The sequence below is a fragment of the Scyliorhinus torazame genome, chromosome 24 (genome assembly GCF_047496885.1).
Source record: "Scyliorhinus torazame isolate Kashiwa2021f chromosome 24, sScyTor2.1, whole genome shotgun sequence".
Lineage (NCBI taxonomy): Eukaryota > Metazoa > Chordata > Chondrichthyes > Carcharhiniformes > Scyliorhinidae > Scyliorhinus > Scyliorhinus torazame.
Window position 1 is genome coordinate 47,945,232 of NC_092730.1, and position 11,714 is coordinate 47,956,945.

General features: G+C 64.2%; 1 long non-coding RNA gene across 1 annotated transcript in view; it reads left to right on the forward strand.

Moving 5' to 3' along the window:
* Positions 1–11,714, forward strand: part of LOC140400144 (uncharacterized) — a 157,903-nt gene that overhangs the window by 143,558 nt on the left and 2,631 nt on the right. The gene's annotated exons all lie outside the window — the stretch shown is intronic.

Here is an 11,714-nt window from a genome sequence, read left to right on the forward strand (position 1 = left end):
TCACTCGCACCCACCCTCTCACTCGCACCCACCCTCTCACTCGCACCCACCCTCTCACTCGCACCCACCCTCTCACTCGCACCCACCCTCTCACTCGCACCCACCCTCTCACTCGCACCCACCCTCTCACTCGCACCCACCCTCTCACTCGCACCCACCCTCTCACTCGCACCCACCCTCTCACTCGCACCCACCCTCTCACTCGCACCCACCCTCTCACTCGCACCCACCCTCTCACTCGCACCCACCCTCTCACTCGCACCCACCCTCTCACTCGCACCCACCCTCTCACTCGCACCCACCCTCTCACTCGCACCCACCCTCTCACTCGCACCCACCCTCTCACTCGCACCCACCCTCTCACTCGCACCCACCCTCTCACTCGCACCCACCCTCTCACTCGCACCCACCCTCTCACTCGCACCCACCCTCTCACTCGCACCCACCCTCTCACTCGCACCCACCCTCTCACTCGCACCCACCCTCTCACTCGCACCCACCCTCTCACTCGCACCCACCCTCTCACTCGCACCCACCCTCTCACTCGCACCCACCCTCTCACTCGCACCCACCCTCTCACTCGCACCCACCCTCTCACTCGCACCCACCCTCTCACTCGCACCCACCCTCTCACTCGCACCCACCCTCTCACTCGCACCCACCCTCTCACTCGCACCCACCCTCTCACTCGCACCCACCCTCTCACTCGCACCCACCCTCTCACTCGCACCCACCCTCTCACTCGCACCCACCCTCTCACTCGCACCCACCCTCTCACTCGCACCCACCCTCTCACTCGCACCCACCCTCTCACTCGCACCCACCCTCTCACTCGCACCCACCCTCTCACTCGCACCCACCCTCTCACTCGCACCCACCCTCTCACTCGCACCCACCCTCTCACTCGCACCCACCCTCTCACTCGCACCCACCCTCTCACTCGCACCCACCCTCTCACTCGCACCCACCCTCTCACTCGCACCCACCCTCTCACTCGCACCCACCCTCTCACTCGCACCCACCCTCTCACTCGCACCCACCCTCTCACTCGCACCCACCCTCTCACTCGCACCCACCCTCTCACTCGCACCCACCCTCTCACTCGCACCCACCCTCTCACTCGCACCCACCCTCTCACTCGCACCCACCCTCTCACTCGCACCCACCCTCTCACTCGCACCCACCCTCTCACTCGCACCCACCCTCTCACTCGCACCCACCCTCTCACTCGCACCCACCCTCTCACTCGCACCCACCCTCTCACTCGCACCCACCCTCTCACTCGCACCCACCCTCTCACTCGCACCCACCCTCTCACTCGCACCCACCCTCTCACTCGCACCCACCCTCTCACTCGCACCCACCCTCTCACTCGCACCCACCCTCTCACTCGCACCCACCCTCTCACTCGCACCCACCCTCTCACTCGCACCCACCCTCTCACTCGCACCCACCCTCTCACTCGCACCCACCCTCTCACTCGCACCCACCCTCTCACTCGCACCCACCCTCTCACTCGCACCCACCCTCTCACTCGCACCCACCCTCTCACTCGCACCCACCCTCTCACTCGCACCCACCCTCTCACTCGCACCCACCCTCTCACTCGCACCCACCCTCTCACTCGCACCCACCCTCTCACTCGCACCCACCCTCTCACTCGCACCCACCCTCTCACTCGCACCCACCCTCTCACTCGCACCCCACCCTCTCACTCGCACCCACCCTCTCACTCGCACCCACCCTCTCACTCGCACCCACCCTCTCACTCGCACCCACCCTCTCACTCGCACCCACCCTCTCACTCGCACCCACCCTCTCACTCGCACCCACCCTCTCACTCGCACCCACCCTCTCACTCGCACCACCCTCTCACTCGCACCCACCCTCTCACTCGCACCCACCCTCTCACTCGCACCCACCCTCTCACTCGCACCCACCCTCTCACTCGCACCCACCCTCTCACTCGCACCCACCCTCTCACTCGCACCCACCCTCTCACTCGCACCCACCCTCTCACTCGCACCCACCCTCTCACTCGCACCCACCCTCTCACTCGCACCCACCCTCTCACTCGCACCCACCCTCTCACTCGCACCCACCCTCTCACTCGCACCCACCCTCTCACTCGCACCCACCCTCTCACTCGCACCCACCCTCTCACTCGCACCCACCCTCTCACTCGCACCCACCCTCTCAGCTCGCACCCACCCTCTCGACTCGCACCCACCCTCTCGCTCGCACCCACCCTCTCGCTCGCACCCACCCCTCTCGCTCGCACCCACCCTCTCGCTCGCACCCACCCTCTCGCTCGCACCCACCCTCTCGCTCGCACCCACCCTCTCGCTCGCACCCACCCTCTCGCTCGCACCCACCCTCTCGCTCGCACCCACCCTCTCGCTCGCACCCACCCTCTCGCTCGCACCCACCCTCTCGCTCGCACCCACCCTCTCGCTCGCACCCACCCTCTCGCTCGCACCCACCCTCTCGCTCGCACCCACCCTCTCGCTCGCACCCACCCTCTCGCTCGCACCCACCCTCTCGCTCGCACCCACCCTCTCGCTCGCACCCACCCTCTCGCTCGCACCCACCCTCTCGCTCGCACCCACCCTCTCGCTCGCACCCACCCTCTCGCTCCGCACCCACCCTCTCGCTCGCACCCACCCTCTCGCTCGCCACCCACCCTCTCGCTCGCACCCACCCTCTCGCTCGCACCCACCCCCTCGCTCGCACCCACCCTCTCGCTCGCACCCCACCCTCTCGCTCGCACCCACCCTCTCGCTCGCACCACCCTCGCTCGCACCCACCCTCTCGCTCGCACCCACCCTCTCGCTCGCACCCACCCTCTCGCTCGCACCCACCCTCTCGCTCGCACCCACCCTCTCGCTCGCACCCACCCTCTCGCTCGCACCCACCCTCTCGCTCGCACCCACCCTCTCGCTCGCACCCACCCTCTCGCTCGCACCCACCCTCTCGCTCGCACCCACCCTCTCGCTCGCACCCACCCTCTCGCTCGCACCCACCCTCTCGCTCGCACCCACCCTCTCGCTCGCACCCACCCTCTCGCTCGCACCCACCCTCATCGCTCGCACCCACCCTCTCGCTCGCACCCACCCTCTCGCTCGCACCCACCCTCTCGCTCGCACCCACCCTCTCGCTCGCACCCACCCTCTCGCTCGCACCCACCCTCTCGCTCGCACCCACCCTCTCGCTCGGCACCCACCCTCTCGCTCGCACCCACCCTCTCGCTCGCACCCACCCTCTCGCTCGCACCCACCCTCTCGCTCGCACCCACCCTCTCGCTCGCACCCACCCTCTCGCTCGCACCCACCCTCTCGCTCGCACCCACCCTCTCGCTCGCACCCACCCTCTCGCTCGCACCCACCCTCTCGCTCGCACCCACCCTCTCGCTCGCACCCACCCTCTCGCTCGCACCCACCCTCTCGCTCGCACCCACCCCTCTCGCTCGCACCCACCCTCTCGCTCGCACCCACCTCTCGCTCGCACCCACCCTCTCGCTCGCACCCACCCTCTCGCTCGCACCCACCCTCTCGCTCGCACCCACCCTCTCGCTCGCACCCACCCTCTCGCTCGCACCCACCCTCTCGCTCGCACCCACCCTCTCGCTCGCACCCACCCTCTCGCTCGCACCCACCCTCTCGCTCGCACCCACCCTCTCGCTCGCACCCACCCTCTCGCTCGCACCCACCCCTCTCGCTCGCACCCACCCTCTCGCTCGCACCCACCCTCTCGCTCGCACCCACCCTCTCGCTCGCACCCACCCTCTCGCTCGCACCCACCCTCTCCGCTCGCACCCACCCTCTCGCTCGCACCCACCCTCTCGCTCGCACCCACCCTCTCGCTCGCACCCACCCTCTCGCTCGCACCCACCCTCTCGCTCGCACCCACCCTCTCGCTCGCACCCACCCTCTCGCTCGCACCCACCCTCTCGCTCGCACCCACCCTCTCGCTCGCACCCACCCTCTCGCTCGCACCCACCCTCTCGCTCGCACCCACCCTCTCGCTCGCACCCACCCTCTCGCTCGCACCCACCCTCTCGCTCGCACCCACCCTCTCGCTCGCACCCACCCTCTCGCTCGCACCCACCCTCTCGCTCGCACCCACCCTCTCGCTCGCACCCACCCTCTCGCTCGCACCCACCCTCTCGCTCGCACCCACCCTCTCGCTCGCACCCACCCTCTCGCTCGCACCCACCCTCTCGCTCGCACCCACCCTCTCGCTCGCACCCACCCTCTCGCTCGCACCCACCCTCTCGCTCGCACCCACCCTCTCGCTCGCACCCACCCTCTCGCTCGCACCCACCCTCTCGCTCGCACCCACCCTCTCGCTCGCACCCACCCTCTCGCTCGCACCCACCCTCTCGCTCGCACCCACCCTCTCGCTCGCACCCACCCTCTCTCTCTCCCACCCTCCACCCCCTCTCGCTCCCACCCACCCTCTCGCTCGCACCCACCTCTCTCGCTCCCACCCACCCTCTCGCTCCACCCACCCTCTCGCTCCCACCCACCCTCTCGCTCCCACCCACTCTCTCTCCTCTCGCTCCCACCCACTCTCTCTCTTTCGCTCCACCCACTCTCTCTCTCTCTCGCTCCCACCCACTCTCTCTCTCTCTCGCTCACCCACTCTCTCTCTCTCGCTCCCACCCACTCTCTCTCTCTTCGCTCCCACCCACTCTCTCTCTCTCTCGCTCCCACCCACTCTCTCCTCTCTCTCGCTCCCACCCACTCTCTCTCTCTCTCGCTCCCACCCACTCTCTCTCTCTCTCGCTCCCACCCACTCTCTCTCTCTCTCGCTCCCACCCACTCTCTCTCTCTCTCGCTCCACCACTCTCCCTCTCGCTCCCACCCACTCTCTCTCTCGCTCCCACCCACTCTCTCTCTCGCTCCACCCACTCTCTCTCGCTCCCACCCACCCTCTCGCTCCCACCCACTCTCTCTCTCGCTCCCACCCACTCTCTCTCTCGCTCCCACCCACTCTCTCTCTCTCGCTCCCACCCACTCTCTCTCTCTCTCGCTCCCACCCACTCTCTCTCTCTCTCGCTCCCACCCACCTCTCTCTCTCTCGCTCCACCACTCTCTCTCTCTCGCTCCCACCCACTCTCTCTCTCTCTCGCTCCCCACCCACCTCTCTCTCTCTCGCTCCCACCCACTCTCTCTCTCTCTCGCTCCCACCCACTCTCTCTCTCTCTCGCTCCCACCCACTCTCTCTCTCTCTCGCTCCCACCCACTCTCTCTCTCTCGCTCCCACCCACTCTCCTCTCGCTCGCTCCCACCCACTCTCTCTCTCGCTCCCACCCACTCTCTCTCTCGCTCCCACCCACTCTCTCTCTCGCTCCCACCCACTCTCTCTCTCGCTCCCACCCACTCTCTCTCTCGCTCCCACCCACTCTCTCTCTCGCTCCCACCCACTCTCTCTCTCGCTCCCACCCACTCTCTCTCTCGCTCCCACCCACTCTCTCTCTCGCTCCCACCCACTCTCTCCTCTCTCTCTCGCTCCCACCCACTCTCTCTCTCGCTCCCCACCCACTCTCTCTCTCGCTCCCACCCACTCTCTCTCTCGCTCCCACCCACTCTCTCTCTCGCTCCCACCCACTCTCTCTCTCGCTCCACCCACTCTCTCTCTCGCTCCACCCACTCTCTCTCTCGCTCCCACCCACTCTCTCTCTCGCTCCCACCCACTCTCTCTCTCGCTCCCACCCACTCTCTCTCTCGCTCCCACCCCACTCTCTCTCTCGCTCCACACCCACTCTCTCTCTCGCTCCCACCCACTCTCTCTCTCGCTCCCACCCACTCTCTCTCTCGCTCCCACCCACTCTCTCTCTCGCTCCCACCCACTCTCTCTCTCGCCTCCCACCCACTCTCTCTCTCGCTCCCACCCACTCTCTCTCTCGCTCCCACCCACTCTCTCTCTCGCTCCCACCCACTCTCTCTCTCGCTCCCACCCACTCTCTCTCTCGCTCCCACCCACTCTCTCTCTCGCTCCCACCCACTCTCTCTCTCGCTCCCACCCACTCTCTCTCCTCGCTCCCACCCACTCTCTCTCTCGCTCCCACCCACTCTCTCTCTCGCTCCCACCCACTCTCTCTCTCGCTCCCACCCACTCTCTCTCTCGCTCCCACCCACTCTCTCTCTCGCTCCTCCCACCTCTCTCTCTCGCTCCCACCCACTCTCTCTCTCGCTCCCACCCACTCTCTCTCTCGCTCCACCCACTCTCTCTCTCGCTCCCACCCACTCTCTCTCTCGCTCCACCCACTCTCTCTCTCGCTCCCCACCCACTCTCTCTCTCGCTCCCACCCACTCTCTCTCTCGCTCCCACCCACTCTCTCTCTCGCTCCACCCACTCTCTCTCTCGCTCCCACCCCACTCTCTCTCTCGCTCCCACCCACTCTCTCTCTCCGCTCCCACCCACTCTCTCTCTCGCTCCCACCCACTCTCTCTCTCGCTCCCACCCACTCTCTCTCTCGCTCCCACCCACTCTCTCTCTCGCTCCCACCCACTCTCTCTCTCGCTCCCACCCACTCTCTCTCTCGCTCCCACCCACTCTCTCTCTCGCTCCCCACCCACTCTCTCTCTCGCTCCCACCCACTCTCCTCTCTCGCTCCCCACCCACTCTCTCTCTCGCTCCCACCCACTCTCTCTCTCGCTCCCACCCACTCTCTCTCTCGCTCCCACCCACTCTCTCTCTCGCTCCCACCCACTCTCTCTCCGCTCCCACCCACTCTCTCTCTCGCTCCCACCCACTCTCTCTCTCGCTCCCCACCCACTCTCTCTCTCGCTCCCACCCACTCTCTCTCTCGCTCACACCCACTCTCTCTCTCGCTCACACCCACTCTCTCTCTCCGCTCACCACCCACTCTCTCTCTCGCTCACACCCACTCTCTCTCACGCTCACACCCACTCTCTCTCTCGCTCCACACCCACTCTCTCTCTCGCTCACCACCCACTCTCTCTCTCGCTCACACCCACTCTCTCTCTCGCTCACACCCACTCTCTCTCTCGCTCACACCCACTCTCTCTCTCGCTCACACCCACTCTCTCTCTCGCTCACCCCCACTCTCTCTCTCGCTCACACCCACTCTCTCTCTCGCTCCACACCCACTCTCTCTCTCGCTCACTACCCACTCTCTCTCTCGCTCACACCCACTCTCTCTCTCGCTCACACCCACTCTCTCTCTCGCTCACACCCACTCTCTCTCGCTCACACCCACTCTCTCTCTCGCTCACACCCACTCTCTCTCTCGCTCACACCCACTCTCTCTCTCGCTCACACCCACTCTCTCTCTCGCTCACACCCACTCTCTCTCTCGCTCACACCCACTCTCTCTCTCGCTCACACCCACTCTCTCTCTCGCTCACACCCACTCTCTCTCTCGCTCACACCCACTCTCTCTCTCGCTCACACCCACTCTCTCTCCTCGCTCACACCCACTCTCTCTCTCGCTCACACCCACTCTCTCTCTCGCTCACACCCACTCTCTCTCTCGCTCACACCCACTCTCTCTCGCTCACACCCACTCTCTCTCTCGCTCACACCCACTCCTCTCTCTCGCTCACCACCCACTCTCTCTCTCGCTCACACCCACTCTCTCTCTCGCTCACACCCACTCTCTCTCTCGCTCACACCCACTCTCTCTCTCGCTCACACCCACTCTCTCTCTCGCTCACACCCACTCTCTCTCTCGCTCACACCCACTCTCTCTCTCGCTCACACCCACTCTCTCTCTCGCTCACACCCACTCTCTCTCTCGCTCACACCCACTCTCTCTCGCCTCACACCCACTCTCTCTCTCGCTCACACCCACTCTCTCTCTCGCTCACACACCCACTCTCTCTCTCGCTCACACCCACTCTCTCTCTCGCTCACACCCACTCTCTCTCTCGCTCACACCCACTCTCTCTCTCGCTCACACCCACTCTCTCTCTCGCTCACACCCACTCTCTCTCTCGCTCACACCCACTCTCTCTCTCGCTCACACCCACTCTCTCTCTTCGCTCACACCCACTCTCTCTCTCGCTCACACCCACTCTCTCTCTCGCTCACACCCACTCTCTCTCTCGCTCACACCCACTCTCTCTCTCGCTCACACCCACTCTCTCTCTCGCTCACACCCACTCTCTCTCTCGCTCACACCCACTCTCTCTCTCGCTCACACCCACTCTCTCTCTCGCTCACACCCACTCTCTCTCTCGCTCACACCCACTCTCCTCTCTCGCTCACACCCCACTCTCTCTCTCGCTCACACCCACTCTCTCTCTCGCTCACACCCCACTCTCTCTCTCGCTCACCACCCACTCTCTCTCTCTCGCTCACACCCACTCTCTCTCTCGCTCGCACCCACTCTCTCTCTCGCTCGCACCCACTCTCTCTCTCCTCGCTCCCACCCACCTCTCTCGCTCCCACCCACTCTCTCGCTCCCACCACCCTCTCTCTCGCTCCCACCCACTCTCTCTCTCTCTCGCTCCCACCCACTCTCTCTCTCTCTCGCTCCCACCCACTCTCTCCTCTCTCTCGCTCCCACCCACTCTCTCTCTCTCTCGCTCCCACCCACTCTCTCTCTCTCTCGCTCCCACCCACTCTCTCTCTCGCTCCCCCACTCTCTCTCTCGCTCCACCCACTCCTCTCTCTCTCGCTCCCACCCACTCTCTCTCTCTCTCGCTCCCACCCACTCTCTCTCTCTCTCGCTCCCACCCACTCTCCTCTCTCTCTCGCTCCCACCCACTCTCCTCTCTCTCGCTCCCACCCACTCTCTCTCTCGCTCCCCACCCACTCTCTCTCTCGCTCCCACCCACTCTCTCTCTCGCTCCCACCCTCTCTCGCCCCACCCACTCTCTCTCTCGCTCCCACCCACTCTCTCTCTCGCTCCCACCCACTCTCTCTCTCGCTCCCACCCACTCTCTCTCTCGCTCCCACCCACTCTCTCTCTCGCTCCCACCCACTCTCTCTCTCGCTCCCACCCACTCTCTCTCTCGCTCCCACCCACTCTCTCTCTCGCTCCCACCCACTCTCTCTCTCGCTCCCACCCACTCTCTCTCTCGCTCCCACCCACTCTCTCTCTCGCTCCCACCCACTCTCTCTCTCGCTCCCACCCACTCTCTCTCTCGCTCCCACCCACTCTCTCTCTCGCTCCCACCCACTCTCTCTCTCGCTCCCACCCACTCTCTCTCTCGCTCCCACCCACTCTCTCTCTCGCTCCCACCCACTCTCTCTCTCGCTCCCACCCACTCTCTCTCTCGCTCCCACCCACTCTCTCTCTCGCTCCCACCCACTCTCTCTCTCGCTCCCACCCACTCTCTCTCTCGCTCACCACCCCACTCTCTCTCTCGCTCCCCACCCACCTCTCTCTCTCGCTCCCACCCACTCTCTCTCTCGCTCCCACCCACCTCTCTCTCGCTCGCTCCCACCCACTCTCTCTCTCGCTCCCACCCACTCTCTCTCTCGCTCCCACCCACTCTCTCTCTCGCTCCCACCCACTCTCTCTCTCGCTCCCACCCACTCTCTCTCTCGCTCCCACCCACCTCTCCTCTCTCGCTCCCCACCCACTCTCTCTCTCGCTCCCACCCACTCTCTCTCTCGCTCCCACCCACTCTCTCTCTCGCTCCCACCCACTCTCTCTCTCGCTCCCACCCACTCTCTCTCTCGCTCCCACCCACTCTCTCTCTCGCTCCCACCCACTCTCTCTCTCGCTCCCACCCACCTCTCTCTCTCGCTCCCACCCACTCTCTCTCTCGCTCCCACCCACTCTCTCTCTCGCTCCCACCCACTCTCTCTCTCGCTCCCACCCACTCTCTCTCTCGCTCCCACCCACTCTCTCTCTCGCTCCCACCCACTCTCTCTCTCGCTCCCACCCACTCTCTCTCTCGCTCCCACCCACCTCTCTCTCTCTCGCTCCCACCCACTCTCTCTCTCGCTCCCACCCACTCTCTCTCTCGCTCACCACCCACTCTCTCTCTCGCTCCCACCCACTCTCTCTCTCGCTCCCACCCACTCTCTCTCTCGCTCCCACCCACTCTCTCTCTCGCTCCCACCCACTCTCTCTCTCGCTCCCACCCACTCTCTCTCTCGCTCCCACCCACTCTCTCTCCTCTCGCTCACACCCACTCTCTCTCTCGCTCACCACCCACTCTCTCTCTCGCTCACACCCACTCTCTCTCTCGCTCACCACCCACTCTCTCTCTCGCTCACACCCACTCTCTCTCTCGCTCACACCCACTCTCTCGCTCGCTCACACCCACTCTCTCTCTCGCTCACTACCCACTCTCTCTCTCGCTCACACCCACTCTCTCTCTCGCTCACCACCCACTCTCTCTCTCGCTCACACCCACTCTCTCTCTCGCTCACACCCACTCTCTCTCTCGCTCACACCCACTCTCCTCTCTCGCTCACACCCACTCTCTCTCTCGCCTCACACCCACTCTCTCTCTCGCTCACACCCACCCTCTCTCTCTCGCTCACACCCACTCTCTCTCTCGCTCACACCCACTCTCTCTCTCGCTCACACCCACTCTCTCTCTCGCTCACACCCACTCTCTCTCTCGCTCACACCCACTCTCTCTCTCGCTCACACCCACTCTCTCTCTCGCTCACACCCACTCTCTCTCTCGCTCACACCCACTCTCTCTCTCGCTCACACCCACTCTCTCTCTCGCTCACACCCACTCTCTCTCTCGCTCACACCCACTCTCTCTCTCGCTCACACCCACTCTCTCTCGCTCACACCCACTCTCTCTCTCGCTCACACCCACTCTCTCTCTCGCTCACACCCACTCTCTCTCTCGCTCACACCCACTCTCTCTCTCGCTCACACCCACTCTCTCTCTCGCTCACACCCACTCTCTCTCTCGCTCCACACCCACTCTCTCTCTCGCTCACACCCACTCTCTCTCTCGCTCACACCCACTCTCTCTCTCGCTCACACCCACTCTCTCTCTCGCTCACACCCACTCTCTCTCTCGCTCACACCCACTCTCTCTCTCGCTCACACCCACTCTCTCTCTCGCTCACACCCACTCTCTCTCTCGCTCACACCCACTCTCTCTCTCGCTCACACCCACTCTCTCTCTCGCTCACACCCACTCTCTCTCTCGCTCACACCCACTCTCTCTCTCGCTCACACCCACTCTCTCTCTCGCTCACACCCACTCTCTCTCTCGCTCACACCCACTCTCTCTCTCTCGCTCACACCCACTCTCTCTCTCGCTCACAACCCACTCTCTCTCTCGCTCACACCCACTCTCCCTCGCCACCCACTCCTCTCTCGCTCACACCCACCTCTTCTCTCTCCTCCATCACCCCACTTCTCTCTCTCGCCTCACCCCACTCTCTCTCTCGCTCACACCCACTCTCTCTCTCGCTCACACCCACTCTCTCTCACACACACCCACCATTTTCACTTGACTTTAATGTGACAGGTGAGCCTGCTTGGTCCCCACGATCTCACTTGCTTTGTTATTCAATGTTACATTTCTGATAATGACTTCAGCTGGTGATTGAAGATCTCACTGCATCCGTTGAAAAAAAAATACAGAGGTTTGTCCTCGAACTCGCCATACTTTGTCTTTGACAATTTGAGGTTTAAACTTTCATTTCCCAGTAATTCCTGCATGTAACACCCATGAAATTTGACTCCTGATTGCAGTGGCACAATTTATAAACCCACCCCTCAAATACTCATCATTGTGCTGCTTTGTTCCTGT